We start from the raw sequence: 20,781 nt of genomic DNA, 5'->3' as shown, positions 1-20,781 counted from the left end.
AAATTATTGGGTTGGGCAAAAAATTTGTTCGGGTCTTTCCGTAACACCTTATAAGCATATCTGCCATTTAAATAAATTGTTTAAGATAAACTTCCTTAGGGATTTCTGAGTCCTTCTGATGTCCTTTTACAAAATGCTTAAATGAGGATCTACTCTAAACAACAAATAGAACTAGCTTTTGACCTTTTTAATAAACTAGAAGATGAACAAATTTATCTAACTGTTGGTTAGATAAATGACAAGTTGGGAGTCAATTTATTACTCTTCAACTGTGTGTGTGTGTGTGTGTGTGTGTGTGTGTGTGTGTTTATGTGTGTGTGACTCCCTGGTTATCCATATCTTAGCTTTCCACAGTTCAATTTATTGGGGACATTGTAACATCAAATGTGCCATTCTTCTAACCTTTCTGAAAGTTTCAATACCTGGCTTATAACGTCGGGGGAGAAATGAACTTCTTCTCTATCGATGGGTTTGGGGCTGTTGTCTCTCTTTTGCCTATCAGAAACTAAGAGAGTTTGAAGCTGGATGTTTTGCCTACTACTAGGAGTCATAATTGGAACTGGGGAAAAGGTAAAGTGCTGGTGTTTTTGCACTAGCACTGCTTACCACTGAGGCTTACTCAGGTTCCAGCTCAGTTCTGCCGGCATGCTTAGAATGAGGTGATGCTAAGGTTATGGTGAGTGTGGGCCAAATCCTAGGTGAGGGCTGACTGGAGCCAATCACCAGTTCTCAAAGGGCAGGTGGTAAAAACTGAGCAAACTCTTATGAGGATCAGTGACATTTTTACATTTGTTTTTCTGGTAATGAAAGAAATAGTCATTGAAGGAAACTTACAAAGTACAGGAAAGCATAAAATCATGCCAAATCTCAGAAAGAGCAACAGTTAACATTATAAATAAAAAAATTAGACTGATATTGTGTGTGCATAGTTTATATGAATCTTGTCATTAATATTCTTAATGACACTATATTATTCTATCCTATGAATTACTGTAGCTGATTTAACTCTTACTATTCAACAAAAGAATGATTTCACTGTGATAATAAAAAGTTAAAGAACATCCTTGTACCTAAATCTTGTCTATCTCTTGGATGATTTGATAGAGATGGAATTATAGACGTAAAACTGTTAGATAAAAAAGTAAAGACAGTTTTAAGGTTCTTGTTTTACAGACCTGAAATTGCTTTTGAAAAAGGGTTTCAAAGATTGTATTTCCATGAGCTTCTCCCAAGAAAACAAGGGTGAAAGCCCTTCTTATTTTAAGATATATAATATAGTATAACTAATATAATAGAAATAGAATGGAATGGACCCTTGCGAAGTTCCTATCTTTTAAGCTTTATGTGCCATAAAGCTAATGCTCTGGAGAGAACAGGAAGTGTTCTTGCATCACAATCCTGCATCACTCACCACCGAAGTGCAAGCTGCCAAATGGGAAGGAAGAAGAGGCGCCAGCAAAGTTTCTGGGGCTATGCAGATACTCAGCTCAGCTGGAGAGCTTGCTGGGTGGAATTTCTCTGGTTATGTTCCTTTGCGCTGGAACACCAAGCATAAGGTATCTGACAAACAAGATGTAATATGACAAATAAGGTGTGGCCTCAGGTGTATTCCCGAATGAGTGGCTGTCGCACCCGTCTTCTAAGTAGGTGGTAATAAGGATTAAGAGTCTAATCCTATCATTTTGCTGCTGTTTTTATTTATCATGTAGGGTGTAATTATAGTGTTTCCTTTTTAAATGGCTCTTAATGTGTTTGGCCAAGGGGGAAAACCAAAGCTGTTGGTAAAAGTCAGGTGTTTCACTGTCTGTCTCTATTATGTTCCCTGGTTGCAGTTTCAGCAGCCCTGCCCGGGAGGACTAACTTTTTACAAATAGGTCAACAAATCTATTGATTTTGACCAACATCCCCAGATTTTGAAAAACACAATGGCCTTCCCCCTGCCTGCTCTTTCTTATTACTTGTGAAATTATTATCAAGTAATGATGCTAATAGCATTACTAATAGAAAACACTACTGCTCTTAGGTATCCTTCCTGAATATTCTACGCAGAAACAAAGATATATGTATATGAACACTTAAAAACAAACCCACATGGACCCAGACTACATACATGCATACTGTTCTTAGTTCACTTTACAATATGTCCTGAACCTCTCTTTTCTTTCCTTTCCTTTCCTTTTTTAACAGCAACATAGTCTATGTATATCTCTAATGTAATTTTAAAAATTGGTCCCCTACTGATGGATATATCCTGTTTTTGATGGTTTCAATCATTGCCCCACTGTAGATCCCAGGATACTTTCTGGAGTGTATGTTTACGATGAATTTATAGGTCTAAGCGTATGTGTCACAAAATAATCTTTCAATGATAAGGACAAAGCATAACAGAGAAAGAGCTTCTGGATATAAGAATAAAGAATGGGTAATATTTTAAAGAGGGTTTCACAAAAAGAACCATCTGATAAATTTTCCATTCTGCCATTTTAACTGGAGAGGCTTAAGTGCATTTGTTATTTTTTTGTTGTTGCTTCTTTTTTTTCTTAGTACCCTGTGCAAACAGAGACTCCAATAATGATATTGAGATCCAAAAATGACACTTAAAAAAAAGAAGATTTGATGTAGAGGAAAGAACAGGAGACCCAAGGTCATGTTACAGTTGGTCACAAACGACATTGTGATCTTGGACAAATCACCTTTTGAGATCTCAGCTTTCCTGTCTGTAAAGTGTTGGAAGATCTTTTAGAAAACTATCTTTTAGAATGGTTATATGTGATTTGCTGTCAATTAGGCTTCTAGTAGTATTGTTCATGAGCAGATGCTGGTCAAGTCTGGAAGTCATGGCCCTTTGAACATGGGCTCTGTTGACGAGGAGGTAAGCCTTTGCCCAGATTAGCATTGCTGGATGCTGAGAGGCAAATAGAAGATATTTTAGGAGAACAGTTTTCATGTTTTCCACATTGCCTTTGTGATTTGGCCCAAGACATATGTTCATCAGCTCCAGGAGGAATTTGAGCCAATACTCTCCTTGACTTAGCCCTCAGAATCTTCCATAGTAAAAAACAATCTTAGGGATGATAGAATGTCAGTGTTGCTCCTATATTTTGAACAACTTTGGTCTTTTTCACCTTGGAGTCTGATACTCAGAAAGTATTTCACTGAATGGGTGCCTTGGTATTTACAAACCTAGCATAGAAAGACTGACCATTGACATTTTCTGGATTCTCTTTCTAAATCCCTCACTTACACAAATAATTAATATTTTAAAATTCCTTAAAGACCACTGTCTTTTTAGACCACTGTGAGTAAATTAGTCCTTCCATATTTTCAACTTAGTGCAATGCTAGGTAAAAAGTGAATGCTCAAGAAACAATAGTAACTATTACTATTATAGTGACAGAAGCTGAGCAACTTTGCAATAGTGAATCAATATAAGGTTCAAGGCCTGAAGGACTTTCCAATATATCAGTAAGAGTGAAGAGAATCTAATTAGAAAACATAACTTCTTTATCTCAAATAGTATTAAAAAAAATCAGTTCCCAGAAGATTTTATTATTAGCTCTAAAGTTTACATCGAGCCCTCTCGCAGTACCCCTAAACTAGGCATTTATTTCTACTTACTTTTCATTCATCATGAGGTTTAGCAAATCTAAGGATCTGTCCCCAGCAAAACCATTCCACACTTTGGGCTTCCCCTGAAAGCCCAGGTCACCAGGGAAATTAAACCAGAAGAAAGTACAAGTTCACCCTAGATGTGGGATGTTCCTTGTAGGACCTACTGTTTGATATTGCTAAGTTCAGCTTGGATTTCTCGGAGGAGGGATAAAAACAGGGTGAAGGAAAAGGCTACGATAGTTCAAACAGAACCAATGAGTTACTAATGAGCTTAATGAGCTTTTGGAGTTTGCTGGAATTCGGATTCCTAAAATGAATTCCCTCAGACAGTAGACAGATGACTCACCAACTTTGGCTATCAAGGCGGGCTGAGTCATCTAAAGTCAGCTGAATCATCTGCTTTCAACTCTGTTTTTTAAGAATTGGGTCTGGTTGGATATTTCTGTCTCTTTGATTGCGAATATTAAGCATTTAAATATATGGAGAATATGATGTCCTTATTAGGAAAAACCACATAAATTTCTCATGCACAGATGGACTGCATTAGTAAAAGCAGATTAGTAATTGTTTTTAAGTTCCTGATGATAAAAAAAAAAAGAATAAAAAACCCCAAAAAACCTGCTCTGAACACCTACCTTGCTACATTCTTTACTCACCAGATAAACCAAGTGATAGGTGATGAGAAACCAGATAAGGATTTAAGAGACTGATGGCTGACTCCAAAGAGCCATAAAACTGGTTCAGAGAACATCTTGAGATGTCATTTGCAGGGTTTGCTTTTAAAGTCTGAATGTTAATGTGGACCACACACACATTATAAGTAGAGAGCTTTTGGAAAAAAAGATGTTTCACAATGAGGGAATGTTTAAAGAAGTCAGCTAACATTTTCATCGGAAACACTGAGGACATTTTTGGGTGCTCAGTTCTCCTGTTGCATGTGTTTTAAGAGTTTTTTGTTTGCTTGTTTTGTGTTTTTTTAGGAGGATGTGATTTAGTGGAGGCAGCTTGGCATAAGACAAAGAATCCAGGTCAAGGAACATGAAGATTCTTGAGCCATGTGACCCAAATGAACAGCCAGGCCTTTCTAAGCCTCAGTTTCTTCATCTGATAAGTGCAAGGGTATGTTAGATTTGTGTTTCCCAAACTTGCTTGAACATGAGGATCACCTGGGGCACTTTTTAAAACTACGGATATTCCCTTGCCTCACCCAAGCCTATTGAATCTGAATCAGCAGGGTGAGGCCTGAGAATTAACATTTTAACCAGCTCCTTGGTGATACTTAGTTCGGACAAGTTTGGCAAACACTGTATTAGTTGATCAGTAAGATATCTTTCAGCTCCAAGATTGCTCAAAGGATCTTTCAAAACACCAAACTTTTTTTTTCCTCCCTCAAAACTGGGGAAGTAAGAATCAAATGTAAAACAAATCAAGGTACGTTGTAGGTAGAGAGGTATTGGTGAGGCTGGTCTGCCACTAAACTATAACGCATAGGAAGATGTTTTGGGTACAGTCAGCATTAGATACTCATCAACTGCATGTTGTTCCTCTCTAAATTAATGCCTCCTCTCAGGAAGAGCCTGATCGATTCATTCACCCTGGAGTTTAAATAGCTCAAGAGCCTCCTTGAATTTTCTGTCTGATATATTAATAAGATCTGAAGCCAATGGAATGGAAGCATCAAGAATCTCAGCAAGCAGGGCAAGCACTGAAATCAGGCACTGACCTTACCTACTCAGAAAACTGTACTGAACTGTTTCCACACGAAGCAGGAGAGTCTGCATCAGTTCAAGCATGGTGGAATAAGACATTACTCACCCACAAGGAAGTATAACTAGAAATCAGAACAAAATTTGTGTCTCCATTGCAGAACACAAACTCTGGACAGCCTCCTTGAGCAACTTTAATCTCTTCAGGAACCCATCAGCTAACAAGAGACGCTGGAACAAACTTGTTTAGAAGAGCAAAAGTTCATAAGTCATACATTCATTCCTTCATGTACTCAACGTTATTTATTGAGAAAATTCATTTATTCATGTATTCCACATTACTTATTGAGTTCTCCCATGCACCAGGCACTGTTCTATGTCCTCCCAATACAGCAGCGAACAAGATGGGTTCCTGAGTGTATTCTAGATGTTCCAGAGCTTGTATTCTAGAAGGTGAAGGGGATCAGAATACGCTACCCCAAAATATGCCACTTTGGCATAAAGATTATTTTGTGCTGAATTAAGAAACAGCAGATGCTGGTAAAAGCTCTCTATCCCTCCCCATCTGTCTAAAGGCAGAGTATAAAATTCCCTTTGTGAAGATGTCCCCTCCCCCCTCTCCCATACCAGGAGGAGAAAAACAGCCTTAATCACCTGAGATGGAGACAGCGCCAAGACGAACCTGCACAAACGAACCTTTCTGAAATAATTCTTATCTTCCATTAGTTTCCCCCATATATCTCACAATTTACTGCTCCTAAACACCTAACCCCCTTTTCCTTTGTTTTGTCATTTTCCCACAAATTTATTGTTTTGTTAAAATGGTATATAAGCCCCTGGATCTAACTGCTTCTTTGGGATTTTTACTTCATTTCTTGAGGCCCCCCATATACATATGAAATAAACCTCCTTCTCTTGTTAATCTGTCTTTTGTCAGTTTAATTTCCAGGGCCCCAGGGACAATCTAAGAGGGTAGAGGAAGAGTTTCTTTTCCCCCTCTTACAAAGAGGACATAGACAATAAATAAGTGAACAAATAAATAAGACCATTTTACAGGATGATAAGTGTTACGATGGAAACACAACAGATAAGTGGTCTTAAAGAGTGATTGTAGGGGTGAAGTATGGAGCCTGCTCTGTAGGCCTTGCTAAGGAGATTTGGGAAGGACTATTAGACATGACTTTTACCCACCCCCAGACGAGTATATGTCTCTGTTTCTGGTGGGTGAAATAACAGAGGTCCAGAGAGAACAAAGGACTAAGGGAATGGTGAGACTAGAGCCCAGGTTCCTAGTGTTTGGAGGTAACTTTCTTCTAATAAACTTGTTTTTCTCAATGATACCCCCAATGAAGAGGTTTTATTTTTGCCTCACAGATACCTTAGATATATTTCTCTGAGTCCTTTTATATTTATTGCTTGCTGGGGTTTAAGTGCTGAAATAGGTTTAGAGATCTGGAGCAGTGTGAAGATCTCCATCCTAAGTGCTGAGGAATCTTAGCCCATTTTCAAAAGATTAAGGGACAACAGGAAGCCAATAATACTGAGGTATAGAATTTTAACCTCCCTCACCTGACAAAGACTCTGAGAAAATGGTTTGTTTCCAATCAAGGAAGATCTGGAATAGTTTAATCACCAGAAATGAAAGCAGTCCCAATTCTCATCCATTTGGTTAACTAGTATGGAAGTTATTTTTTTTACCATGGACCTTTACAGTCACATTTCCATCCAGACGCCTGGCAATGCTTGAATCCTTCCACAACAAGAAAACGAAGAAACTCATTTCTTTTCAAACATAGTGACTCAGTCTACTCTGTCCTGTTTCCCATAAACCAAGTGGATGAATGCTATGCTCAAATATGATGCTGTTTTTGAAATATTTAGCAAAAAGATTAGTTGTATCAAAAGTGATTTTTCAGCATTAGACAAGACAAGCTACCCATTCTAACAGTCCTATATCATCTTGTACTTCTTTTTCCTTGATACTTAGAATGTAAGATTTTATATCTGAGGCTCATGGAAATTATTACTTCTTTTTTTATTTTTATTTTTTTGCGGTACACGGGCCTCTCACTGTTGTGGCCTCTCCCGTTGTGGAGCACAGGCTCCGGACGCGCAGGCTCACGGGCCCAGCCGCTCCACGGCATGTGGTATCTTCCCGGACCGGGGCACGTTCCCATGTCCCCTGCATCGGCAGGCGGACTCTCAACCACTGCGCCACCAGGGAAGCCCAATTATTACTTCTTTGGTGGTTGAGTTCGTATAGTGTAATACTTTAAGACTGTAACTTTTCTTTCTTTACCAGCCTAATTGACACACTAGTCTGAACATCTTTGAGGTTCACTTGTATACATATAAAGGAGCCATCGCCATCTGGTGTATCACAGAAGATACTACAATTAGCATGTTCTTGTCAATTCTACCAGGCCAGCAGCCAATTTTCCAGATCTTGGGAATTTTCTTCTAGATAGATGGGAAAGTTCCAATGGCCATACAAATTTAGTAGAACAAAATCTTAGTTAACTGATACTAAAGTAACTAAAATCCTTAATTAAATTATTATTATTTTGGTGATTCGAAAAGAAACCACAGGGTGGTTTGTATTTAGGGGGAAAAAAGTAACTGGCAACAAAATAACTAATAATTGAGATTTGGTTAAATGAGAAAATTCTAGAATATGTTCAGGTTATCAATAATGGCACTTAAAATGTAACATTAAGAAGAATAATTTTGATGCCCTACAAGACTTTAGCCATTAATTAGTTTCACTGCTTCTTAAGACAGAATGATTTTCATCAATCAGTTTTTAGTCATTAGGAGATAAATATTTCCTGAAGCCTTTTGAATTCTGCCTAGCACCCTTGATGACCAACACCATTGTACTTACTCAGTTCCCACCTGCTAAGTAGTACCAATCATTGCTGAAAAAATAGCTAATTGGAATCCAGTAAGATCTAATCCCACAGTTGGTCATCTTCTGCCAGGAATTTAGTATATCTGAGTAGGCTGATTTGTGAAATGGTGATAATAGTAGTGTCTATTTCATAGGTTAGTTAGGAAGGTTACGTGCTGAGTTCAATGAATGCTATATAATGGATGCTCAAAAAAAATGTTGCTAGTACACACACACACACACACACACACGTCCCAAGCATTTCAAACAAGACCTACAAGCAGATGATCTTCTCACTTCAAACTCTCTTATAAACTCTCTCTAGCTAAGTGAGAGAATCAAATGCCAAACTGAATTGTACGGATGAAAAGCGTGTTCTCTGCTCTCTTAGTGCTTTCAGAATTAGAGATCATTTTGGATGCTTTATTTTGTAAAAGCCTTCCTCAAGTCTATACCCATGGATACAAATATAGGTGTCTGTGGGTGTTTTGGGGGCTAGGATTGAATGGAGGCAGGGAAATGCTGAATTCACTTAAGCAACTTGCTGTTTTGCAACTAATGATTTGTAAGTACCGGTTTGGCTTGAATTTAACCGTTTTTTAAAAAAAAATGTAGTTTGCTGAAATTCATCCAAAAAAGTTGATCTATATCAAGCTTTAGGGTAACTCTGTCATGGTTTTCTTGCTTTCTGGAAGACCTATTAATGTCATAGAGTAAATGTCAAATTTTAAACAGGAAAACAAGATTTCACTTGAAGAGGCTTTGTGAATAAATAGCTATTTTAAGTCTTTCTTGGGAACGGGTTCCATAAGCAAGTGAAATTATAGAAGCAGACAAGGTTCAAAGGGAATTTTAAGCAAGTTATTTTCATCTCTAGCTATGTTTCCCAATAAGTTAACGAACAGCCAGATTATTAAGGCAAGGTGTAACTCATAAACCTTTTTCATTCTAAATTTACATATATGTATGTGTGTGTACGTATTATATATATTTCATAGGTTGTGAGATTGATAGCAAAAGCCCTGTTCTGCAAAAGGCCTCTGGCTTCTTTCCTTTCTTTTGAAATTAACCAGAAATGTGGAGCCCTGACAAGTACATTCTTTACCACTAGGGGGTGACAGCTGATAATGAATCAGCTTTTCTTAATGTGAGACAAGCTATTGGCTTTGTTCTATAGGTGTTCCAATAATGTTTCTTCTTTACTGATTGCCTGGTGATGTTTGGTTTGATGCATTCTTTGCTGAACATGCTCCACACCCAGTATCACACCTTTTGTCGTACACATCATGGGTCTGATGGAAGGACAGCTAGTGCTGGACAGCTTTGTAGATTTCAAATAAATGTCTGCAAAATTAGTTAACAAATAGGAATATTTATTTATTCATGCATTCATATGATAAATATTGAGAGTTCACAAGCCCTGTGACAGGCACTGGGGATACGATGGTGAACGAGAATATAACATCTGTCCTCATGGAGGTTTTATTGTAGGGGGAAAGATGACAAAAACCAGGTAAACAAACACATCCATAAGATAACTGTGAGCCTTAACAAGACCTATAAAGGAAAGCAACGTGAGGGTGAGATACAGACTAACTGGAGTTAGAGAAGAGATACCACATTAGATCAAGTATTACTTTATCTAAGGCTTTGCTATTCTCACACAACCAGCAGATTTCAGAGACACATCATGCCCTACTTTGGTTGTTTTCCACTTGCATATATTCTGGCAAAATTCTCATAACTCAGCATTTTGGTGCCTTGGAAGCTTGAAGTATCACTGATGGTTGATCTCTAGCACTATCAGTACATCTTTCCCAGATACTTAGAAAGCTTCCTTAGGAGAGTCATCAAATGGAAACAATATGCCTGTCTCCTTTCTATTCTGCATTACAGAATGGAAACTTCTGTAACTGACTAGCTTGCATCCATTCTGTCTAAATAGTTGGAACACTTCTTAAGAACTATCACACACACACACACACACACACACACACAGATATACACGCTTCACACAAAAGATATTGTTAATGTAAAGTTAAAGTCATGTAGCATGGAAAGTGAGAAAATTGTCCTAATGTTGATATAAATATTGGTTAAGAATATCACCTTACTGCTATTGATATTTTTGCACATGTTTTCTAGTCATTACAGACCATCTAGTGTCACTTCCTATTTTGAAATTTCTTTTCTTACTTGAAAGGCCTTCCCCCTTTATTCTCTATCAATTTAAGTCTACCTCATCTTCCACCTTCTAATGAGTCTGTATCTGTCTCTCTCTTTAAATATCCCTGCATACCACGTGTATTCCTTCCTTTTGTTTATTCCAGAAGCACTAATGTAATTGAGCAATTGATTAAATAATGTATTCTTAGGATTATTATAATGATTATAATAATAATTATTATATTATTATAATAATTATTATAATGATTATTATAATCATTATTTTCAATCATTCTATGTTGAAAAAAAAATGTTGATCCCTTCCTTTGCCAGCCTCCTTTGCAGCTAGGAATGAGACATGTGACCCAGCTCTAGCCAATGAGATGTAAGGGGAAATATACTGGTACCCTACGAGAAAGATATATTCTCCATGTCAAAAGGGAAAAGATATATGTGGAGGCTCTCTTGTGGCCTTGGCTCTTCTATTGCCCTTCCTTTGGATGAGGTTATGAAGGATGTAATATCTGGATTTGCAGAACCATCTTGTGAACAAAGTGGGAAGCCCAAGAGACTCTTGGAGTTGCCAACCCAGTGCTCTTAACAATGTGGAGCTGCTGAACTAGGTCTGGAATGACCATCCTCCAGCTTCTTATTATATAATTTAATTTAATGCCTTTATTATTTACATCATTATTAATTTGGTATACTGTTCCTGGGAGCCAAAGGGACTCTAAACACAGTATGAATATTAAAATCCCTCAGAAACATCATCTCACTTTTAATTTTGATACTCCTGAGAACTTGGTCCAGTGCGTAATACAAAGAAGTAGCTAAATAAATACATGCAATCTACATGTTTTTTTCTTTGTTTTCTCACCACTTCCTCCCCCACCAAAGAACTTCTTGAAAATTAATTGCAGATTCTTATTTAAAAGACTGCTGAATTGGAATAAGGAACTTTCCCTACATGGGTCTGTTACAGAAGATGCATATATGTCATGATGTAGCTTATGTTCACTTTGCCATGGCAAATTTCAATGATTGTGAACTTCATAAATGCATGCTTTTAGAGGGCAGAGGTCTTTCTTTTTCATCTTTATATATACCAATGCCAGCCCTGTGCCTTGCAGAGAGTATATGGACAATGGGTGAGTAAGTTGGGGAAGAGAGGAGGGAAGAAAATTAGAAGCAGGAAAATGCATTTGGCTACTTGAAGAGTATGAGATAGATAACTGTAAATTCATTGAACCAGAAATATTGCCTTATTCATCTTTGCATCTTCTACACTAGTATCTCTGAAAGTATAGTCTGATTATTCAGAACCGACTGGAGCTTTGCTAGAATTCACATTCCTGGGCCCCACTCCAGAACTCGAGAGAGAAAAATCTCTGAAGGTAGATCCAGGAATCCGTGATTTTGCTCACTTGCAAATCATTGCTCTAGTGCCTAGAAAGGTATTTTGTATATGCTAGACATTCAGTAAATAACAGAATGAATAAATGAATAATGTAAAGATAGAACAATCTCTCAAACTCAGATATAGTCTCTAAAGTCATTCTTTTAAAACCTAATATTTATTTGATGAGACAGAATATTTCATTTAAAAAGTAGAAAAGTCCCTTTTGCAAGTGGGCAAAATATTTTTACAACCAACATGACAAACTATTAAATGATACACTTGGTCTCAAATATAAATAACTTCAAAGCAAGAATAAGATTTCTTTTAAAATACTTGGGGAACTTCCCTGGTGGTGCAGTGGTTAAGAATCTGCCTGCCAGTGCAGGGGACACGGGTTCAAGCCCTGGTCCAGGAAGATCCCACATGCCACGGAGCAACTAAGCCCGTGCACCACAACTACTGAGCCTGCACTCTAGAGCCCGCAAGCCACCACTACTGAGCCTGCGAGCCACAACTACTGAGCCCATGCGCCACAGCTACTGAAGCCCGCATGCCTAGAGCCCGTGCTCCGCAGCAAGAGAAGCCACCTCAGTGAGAAGCCTGCGCACTGCAGCGATGAGTAACCCCCATTCACCACAACTAGATAAAGCCCACACGCAGCAATGAAGACCCAATGCAGACAAAAATAAATAAAATTTAAAAAATAAAATACTTGGGCACTTAGAAATGAAGTCAAAACATTCTAGGTCCCCAACCCCTTAAATATTCCTGTCTACTTCTCTGACACTTTCCCCAATGTACTCCTCCTCAGAACCTGGGCGTAACTTGATTTGGCACTGGTTCGTTGAAGAATGAGCTCATTTTCTAGACAGGGGTAGAATATGTCTATAGAGAACAAAATGGTAAGCACAGATTCCTCTTCGAAGTGTAATCTGGCTGTTCCCTCCTCTTCAACCCAAGTGGGAAGCTGAATCATCTCCATGACAGACACAGCCCCAATTCTTTCAAAGCTATGGTTACAGGGATTTGTGCTTTCCTGCTTTGCTGAGATAGAGAAATAGGGTTATGCTACATACGATCTATCCTGGGATAACCAGATCAACTGTATAAAGAGGCACCATCTGGATTCTTTCTATGCAGGAAGTGAGAAAGCTCTTGCTTGAATAGCTGATGTTGGGGAATCTGTTTTAACAGTGTGTGGTTTCAAAGAAGTGAGGAAGCATCTGTTTGGAGGGAGTGAAGAGATCTTCTTTAGCCAAGTAGTTTGCACAACAAATTGGATGATCTAACCCCACCCTAGCTATCCAAACTTATCTCTCTCCTCTTAACAGAGTCAAGCCAGTTTTTTCTTCTTGGCGCAACATCCCATGTTCCTTACAATCTCCATGGTCTTGCCCAAGATCTTTTGCCCCAGCTGGAATACCTTACTTTCTTACACTCGTCTTCCCAATAATAAGGAGGCTAAAGCTCCTAATAATCTAGTGGTAACTATATGGTAACTATGTGGTAACTACATACATTGTTTCCTTTAATCCTCACAACAACTCCAAGAAATAGGTCGTATAATTATCTTCATTTTATAGGTAAGTAATGGATAATCAAAGAGATTAAATTACTTGGCTAAGGTCATCCAGACAGTATGTTTGCAGAACTGAGATTCATATCCAAGGATGTCTGATTCTAAAGTCCATGCTTGGAGCCATTATGCACTCATTGGAATTGTTTTTGCACCTCCAAGTCCACGGTCCATGAAGCCCTCTATCTATCTATTTATTTATTTATTTGCCACACTGTGTGGCATGTGGGAACTTAGTTCCCCAAGCAGGGATTGAACCTGCGCCCCCTGCAGTGGAAGCGTGGAGTCTTAACCACTGGACCACCAGGGAAGTCCTGAAGCCCTCTTTTTAAAACTGATTATTATTTAAACCATACATATTGGTACTTTAAATAACAAAATCATAGAGTGTCAGAGAAATGACTTCACAGGCCATCTTTATCACCTCTCTTCTTTTATAGACAAGAAAATTGAGGCTCAGAAAGAGGCTGTTCCTGTCAGAGGTCTCACAGAACTCAGTCATGCACATAGGGCAGAACTTTGATGATTCTGGGGCCCCTTCCTAGAGTTTCTGATTCAGTAGGTCAAGTGCAAGGGCCTGGGAATATGTGTTTTAAAAATAGCTCCATGGGGCTTCCCTGGTGGCGCAGTGGTTAAGAATCCGCCTGCCAGTGCAGGGGACACGGGTTCGAGCCTTGGTGCGGGAAGATCCCACATGCCATGAAGCAACTAAGCCCGTGCGCCACAACTACTGAGCCTGTGCTCTAGAACCCGCAAGCCACAACTACTGAGCCTGCGTGCCACAACTACTGAAGCCCGCGTGCCTAGAGCCCGTGCTCCGCAACAAGAGATGCCACGGCAATGAGAAGCCTGTGCACCACAACAAAGAGTAGCCCCTGCTCGCCGCAACTAGAGAAAGCCCGCATGCAGCAACGAAAACCCAATGCAACCAAAAATAAACAAACAAATAAATAAATTTATTAAAAAAATAGCTCCATGATTGGGTCCAATCATCAGGCAAAGTTGGGAATCACGAATATTCTATATCACTTGGTGTTTCATCTGTGTTTAATGTTTCATCTATTTCATCTGTTTGTCTTATCTCTCAAATATTACTCTTTGGAGACCTTGTTATATACTTCAGTATTCCTTACAGTGTCTAGCTAGGAAGGAGCTAGACATATTTTAAGTGCCTAGCAAATGCTTGTGAAGCAAAATGAAGAAAGTTTTAGATACTGAATATTTGATTAGGAGGTGGCAGGGAAATGAATTATGGCAATTAGGTTCAAGGCCATGTAGAGCAAACATTCCAGGTGGGAGGCAAAATAGGTGATAATTATAAAATGTGGCTTGTTTCATTTGCTTCAGCTCATAATGACTTGGAAGCCTAGTTGCCCAAAGATTTCGGATAGCAGAGTCCTGACTTTCTTTTGTCTTCCTAAGCTGGGTAGACATGCTGAGTAAATGTGATCCCCGGATGCTCAGGACATGTCTTGTTCTGCTCTGAACACATGGAACCAAGCCCTGGTGACACTCTTGCCTTGGAGTGGCAGAGCCTTATATGGAAGCAGAGTGCACTTTTCACTTTACTGGGGGATCTTTAAATAGCAGGGAACAGCAACTCAAAGCTTTTCAAAGAGCTACTTAAAGTTATTTTTCTCCATGACAACAGCCTGCCAATAAGGATAGAATTTAAAGAGCTAGTACCCCAAGAAGAAAGAGAAAAGGAAAATTTCCCTGCCAAAATGAATGCTCAGAGATGAACCACAGCCGGAGTGTAAATTCTATACATTGACTCACAACTATAGAACAGATGAGATGAGCAATCAAATTGCATTCTTTAATTATCTGTGTGCAAAATCAGAAGGATATTTAAAGGTGTTCACTTGGTGGTAGATGGGGTGGAGGGAGATACTGGCGTATGCTATGATTTCTGGTGATGAAATGATGGATTCTTTCTTTTATTTATTTATTTTTTATTACCCTTAAAGATTCAGAGGATTGATTTTGTTTTGGGCTCCTAAAGATCAACTTCTAAATAATCCTCCTAGCCTTCTTGTGCCTTAACCTTGCAAAAACACCTTTTTCTCTGCCTCACGTAATATGACTCCCAGGACAGGCTGTAGTGGACTCAACTCCTGATTCCCTATTTTCTATCAAATGAAAATATTCAGATGCTTTCTCAGGGAACGCCCACAGTGTTGTTGTTGTTGTTGTTTATAATTAAGATTTTACATTTTTAGAGCAGATTTAAGTTCACAAAGTGAGGAAAAGGTACAAAAATTTCCCATATACCCCCTGCCCCTACACATGCCTCCTCATTATTAAAATCTTCCACCAGTGTGGTATATTTATTATAATTGATGAGCCTTCACTGACACATCACAATCACCCAAGGTCCATAGTTTACGCTATGGTTCACTCTTGGTGTTGTTCATGCTATGGGGTTGGACAAATGTATAATGACATGTATCCATCATTACGGTATCATACACAGTATTTTCACTGCTCCAAAAATCCTCTGTGATCCACCTATTCATCCCTTCCCCAATCTCTCAACCCCTGGAAACCAGTGATCTTTTTACTGTCTCCATGGTTTTGCCTTTTCCAGAAAGTCACATAGTTGAAAATCACACAGCATGTGATTGGTTCCTATCACTTAGTAATATGCAGTTAAGGTGCCTCCATGTCTTTTCATGGCTTGATAGCTTTTATTTCCTTTTTGGTGTTGAATAATATTCCATTGTCTAGATGTACCAGTTTATTTATCCATTCACCTACTGAAGGACATCTTGATTGCTTCCAGGTTTTGGCAACTATAAATAAAGCTGCTATAAACATTCATGTGTGGACATAAGTTTTCAACTCCTTTGGGTAAATACCAAGGAGCATGATTGCTGGATCTGCTGGATCATATGGAAAGGTATGTTCAGTTTGGTAAGAAACTTTCCAAATGTCTCTCAAAGTGACTGCATTATCCTGCACTGCCATCAGCAATGAATGAGGGCTCCTGTTGTCCACATCCTCACCAGCATTTGGCGTGGTCAGTGTTTTGGATTTCCGGCCATTGTAATAGGTGTGTAGTGGTATCTCATCGTTGTTTTAATTTTCATTTTCCTGATGACATACGATGTGGAGCATCTTTTCATATGCTTATTTGCATCTGTATAGCTTTTTTGGTGAGGTGTCTGTTAAGGTCTTTGGTCCATTTTTTAATTGGGTTATTAGTTTTCTTACTGTTGAGTCACATTGAGTTTTTATTTCTCTGTTCTCAATCCCCCAGGTTGGGGGGATTTATAAGATTTATCTTCTACTCCTAACTGTCCCCGAGAATAGGGTACACTTTCCCCGATAACCTTCTTAGCCTCCACCCTCAACCAAGTCCTAGACCAACTCAATGCATTAGCCTTAGAAATGATCAGTCCCAGAGTAGTACAGACTCATTTTCTATCTGATATAGGGATACCCTCTCCAGTGTTCCCTACAAGTGCTCATCTGGACCTTAATCAGTTATAGGACTCCCTCTAGCTTGACAGTGGCAAGTTTCACCACTGACCAGTGCCAGGGATTACCATTCGTTTAACAGATATTATTGGATGCACTTTATGTGTCAAGCTCTGAGCTGGGCACTGGAACAGTGAATCAATCAGACAATTATCAACTTCTTCCTTAAGGGTTAAAAGTGGTTCTCCTATAATGACCAGCTCTAATTCTGCCCACTGAAACTATATAATCAGCTATTGTATTCCTTTGGAAACTTAAAGACAATCAGATCCCTCAAAGCACATTGGCATTCTGGTCACCCCTTCCTTTTTATGTGCTCCCATTGGTCAATGACCCATTCAAAGGAGACTGCTCACATTTCACCTTACTTCCTGGGCTCTTCTGCCTGTGTTGGATGGTCAGGGCTTCTTACAGTTGCCTACATCTGTGGAGTTACATTGCTTGACATGTTTCTAGACTCTGGAGGTGCAGACTTGCATATGTATATGTCCCTTGGGGAGAAGGAGCTAAAAACATTAGCTTCAACCTGGGGAGTTGTTTTTCTTCTCCTGCTTTTTAACCAGAAAAATAAATGCGATTGTTGCTTTGAAAACTGAAATGCTAGCTTTTAAACAACTTGCAAATAACAGAGTTCAAGATTTCAAGGGGAAAACAGGCTCCATAAAAATTCTGTGACAGGAACCCCTACATTGTCCTTTTAGTTGGTAAACTGAGAATAAATGGTAACCAGAAAGTAATCGCCTCTAACTGCATTTCACTGAGAACTAATGTCCTTCTGACCAGTAAATGTGAACTTAGCCCCCAGGTACAGCTTGACTTTGAGGGAAGGGGCACATGAACTTGGGGCCAGGCTGTTACCCCAAAGCACACTCACTGCCAGCCCTGACAAGGGCTTGCAGCTGGTATCACCAAGGATCAGGCAATTCTTCTGCTCTTAGACTTGGCTTCTTTTAGGGCTGAAAGCATCAGACTAACTCCAGGAAGAGCTGACCATTTCTCTTACTTCAGATTCAGAAGGATTCAGAAGGAATGATTTGTTCTCCTGACTGATTGTTCTCTGCTCCCACTTTCCACCTTGTTCTGCTCCCAGGATGTGCTCCCTGACTTCATCTGCCCTGCTCCCGGTCCAGGAGGCTGGCCTCTGCAGGTGCATCTCCTGGCTTGCCAGCTGGCTTCCAGTTCCATTTAGCCAATGAGAGGCCCAGGTGAGAGGGTGGGAAGGGAGAGAGGTCAGTGTATATCTTCCAAGCCCTGTGCTTCTGCAGCATGTCTCTAGAACCCAATTAATTCAAGCTCCTGCCAAGCAGCCCCTAATCTAGGGTTCCAGTTCTTGTTTGGCTCTAGGAACTCTACCTTCTGCCCTGGGCCTTGTTGGTAATGGCCTCCTATCATTAAACCTCTGGGTGCCTCAACCAAACTAACTTTTCCTTAATACTGCCTTCATCTCTGTCCTATCATTATACCCTCTTCATTAAAATCATCTGGAATAAATTCTTTCCTGCCTGGGCCCTGACAGATAAACCTCTGGATGTTCAGTTCTCCTCTGTAGGGCATGGAGCATCATGCCATCAGCACCAGGGAAGCCTTCTTATCTCCTTTAGGCAGGTACAGTCTCCAGTCCCAGGACCAGAGGTTAGGCAATCTCAACCTGGCAGCTCAGGAGATTTCTGAACCCCACCTATTAAATGAAACTCTTCTGGGGGTGAGGCCCTATAATTTCTCCTTTTAAAAAAGACCCATGGAACAAGAATGGCAAAATAGTGATAATTGTTCAAGTTGGGTGACAGGGACCTGGGGTTCATTATGCCATTTTCTCTACTTCTGTGCAAAATAGTGGTAATTGTTCAAGTTGGGTGATGGGCACCTGGGGTTCATTATGCCATTTTCTCTACTTCTGTGTATTTTCATAAAAAAGAATTAGGTATGTAAGGTTCTATGTTGAGAACCAGTGATTCAAAGTAGAGATCTGAAATTTGTTTTGCTAATCTCATTATTCCATCTGTGTAAACAACTGAGATGAGACAAAGAGATCCAGCATCTTCCATTTACTGTAGTCCTAGGTACCAGAGACCCAGGACCTCCAGTCCCTACCACACAGATTCCTTTATAGATTGGGGTTGACCAGATCTGGCCAAATTCCTTGGTGATTCCCAAACAGTTCCCACTCACACAGACATAGTTTGTGACCTTTAGCCAAATTCTGTAAGTATGGAATTAGAGAGTCCAAGTCACTACACTCTGGTGTGGCTCTCTCCTCGGTCCCTTCTTCTGAGAAATTCCTCAGAAGCCCCACAGTTCTATTTGACCCGTACCAGAAAAGGACCCAGACTTTTGAGGAAAAAATTCAGGTTTTTAGACTCTGTTCCTGTGTATCTTGGGCAAGACACCTACCTTTTCAATTTCTTTGATTTCTCTGATTTTATAGCATAGTAGTTAAAAGCACATCTCTGGGTTTGAATCATAGTTCTGCCACTTCCTGGCCATGTTACTCAGGGCAAGTTGCTTTACTTCTGTATGCCTCAAGTTTTTCACCTGTAGAATGGAAATATCAATGGAAACCACATCATTGGGTTGTTGGGGAGATAAAATGAGCTATCTGACTATCACATATAAAGGGAGTAAGTAGCACGGTGCCTGGTGTACAGTAAGTTCTAACTAAGTGCTAGCTGATGCTGTATCATTAGTGCTAATTACATTTATATTTGTAACTTTGGAGGACTAGGCAGAAGGAAACATAGCAACAGTTTCAGAGAGAGTTTCCAGGGGTTTTAAAAAATCACAATAAAATTTGAGAGCTACTGTTGTAGATCTTGTAAATATTAATGGCTATAAAATCTGGAGTTAAAAAAGATCCATTCAAACAAGCCAGTGTGGCTGACTCCCTAGTTCCTAGTCATTTTGTATAGTTCTGGGCTTCAGCACCTGCCTGGGTAGAAGGCCTGGCTGGATCTGGAACTGAGCTTCCCCTGCTCTGGACTGGACTGACACAACAGCCCAAGTTACAGGGTTTGATGGGTGGGAGGTGGTAGTGAAGGGAAGAGCAGAGAAGCATTGAGAATACTCCTAAATCAAACAGAAAAGCCCAAATGCCTAGATGGCCTTGGCTCCTGTATGTCCATTCGCAGCCAACTTGAGGACACACAGCTTCATTTAGTAAATCTGACCTCATGTTCATGTCAATTAAAAACTATGCAAATGTGTTTTGAATTTTCTAGGCAAGCGTGTATTACCTCCTAATGCTGACCATTAAAATTCCTGATAAAATCCAATCTCCAAAAGTTGGACAGCAAGAGAGAGAGAGAGAAAAAAATCTAGCCCTTTTAATAATTAAGCACAAAAAATATAGTAGTGCATAATTATACCCTAAAGAACAACTCCTTAAGTCCTCCCTTAACTGGGAGGAAAAGGCTAGCCAGCCCCTTTTCCTCACCGAATCCTCACCTTTTCCTAATCTAACCTAACCTAACCCAGACAACACCTGTAGTCTCCAGCTTAAGGACGCTTGTTTCAATGTTTGTTTGTTTGTTTGTTTTTCCAGTGTAGATCTGGGCTTTATAGAAGCCAGATATTGAATGACATAAACTGATTCATTCTGAAATCAATGTCTAACAAAAGGTTGAAAGCTAGCCTTTCCTTAGACAAGTATGTCTTTACTGTGAAATACCAGTCACATACACTCTCTGGCATATTCTGCTAATTTTTCCCACTTCTTGTGGCATGTGTTTAAAAGTCACCAGCTAAGAAAAGCCAGATATTCTACGGCTAGTTTTGATTTGTGAATAGCAAGGAAACATACAGTTATAGTGCAAGGACTCAATTATAACACATCACCACCTCCGTTGTCCTGACTGGGGAGTTCCATCGGGGTGACTGCCTGCCTTTTGATACGTTCTGATAGCCATGTCTGTGCCATCCCCTTTCTTTGGGGGGAATGACTTTTCTTTCCAAG

General features: G+C 39.6%; 1 long non-coding RNA gene across 9 annotated transcripts in view; it reads right to left on the bottom strand.

Moving 5' to 3' along the window:
• The window catches only part of LOC307175547, a 407,817-nt gene that overhangs the window by 42,917 nt on the left and 344,119 nt on the right, over positions 1-20,781 (bottom strand). For 7 of the 9 annotated variants that reach the window (XR_013824357.1, XR_013824358.1, XR_013824359.1 and 4 more), the window contains one exon: positions 19,224-19,364. This is a non-coding gene — a long non-coding RNA (uncharacterized lncRNA). Of the gene's footprint in view, positions 1-1,372; positions 1,561-17,790; positions 18,005-19,223; positions 19,365-20,781 lie in introns of those variants that run through there. The other 2 variants (XR_013824364.1, XR_013824365.1) reach the window with 2 other exon arrangements.

Source organism: Stenella coeruleoalba (genome assembly GCF_951394435.1).
Source record: "Stenella coeruleoalba genome assembly, chromosome: 16".
Taxonomy (NCBI): domain Eukaryota; kingdom Metazoa; phylum Chordata; class Mammalia; order Artiodactyla; family Delphinidae; genus Stenella; species Stenella coeruleoalba.
The sequence above is the reverse complement of the archived record's forward strand: the minus strand, read 5'-3'. Positions and strand labels throughout refer to the sequence as shown.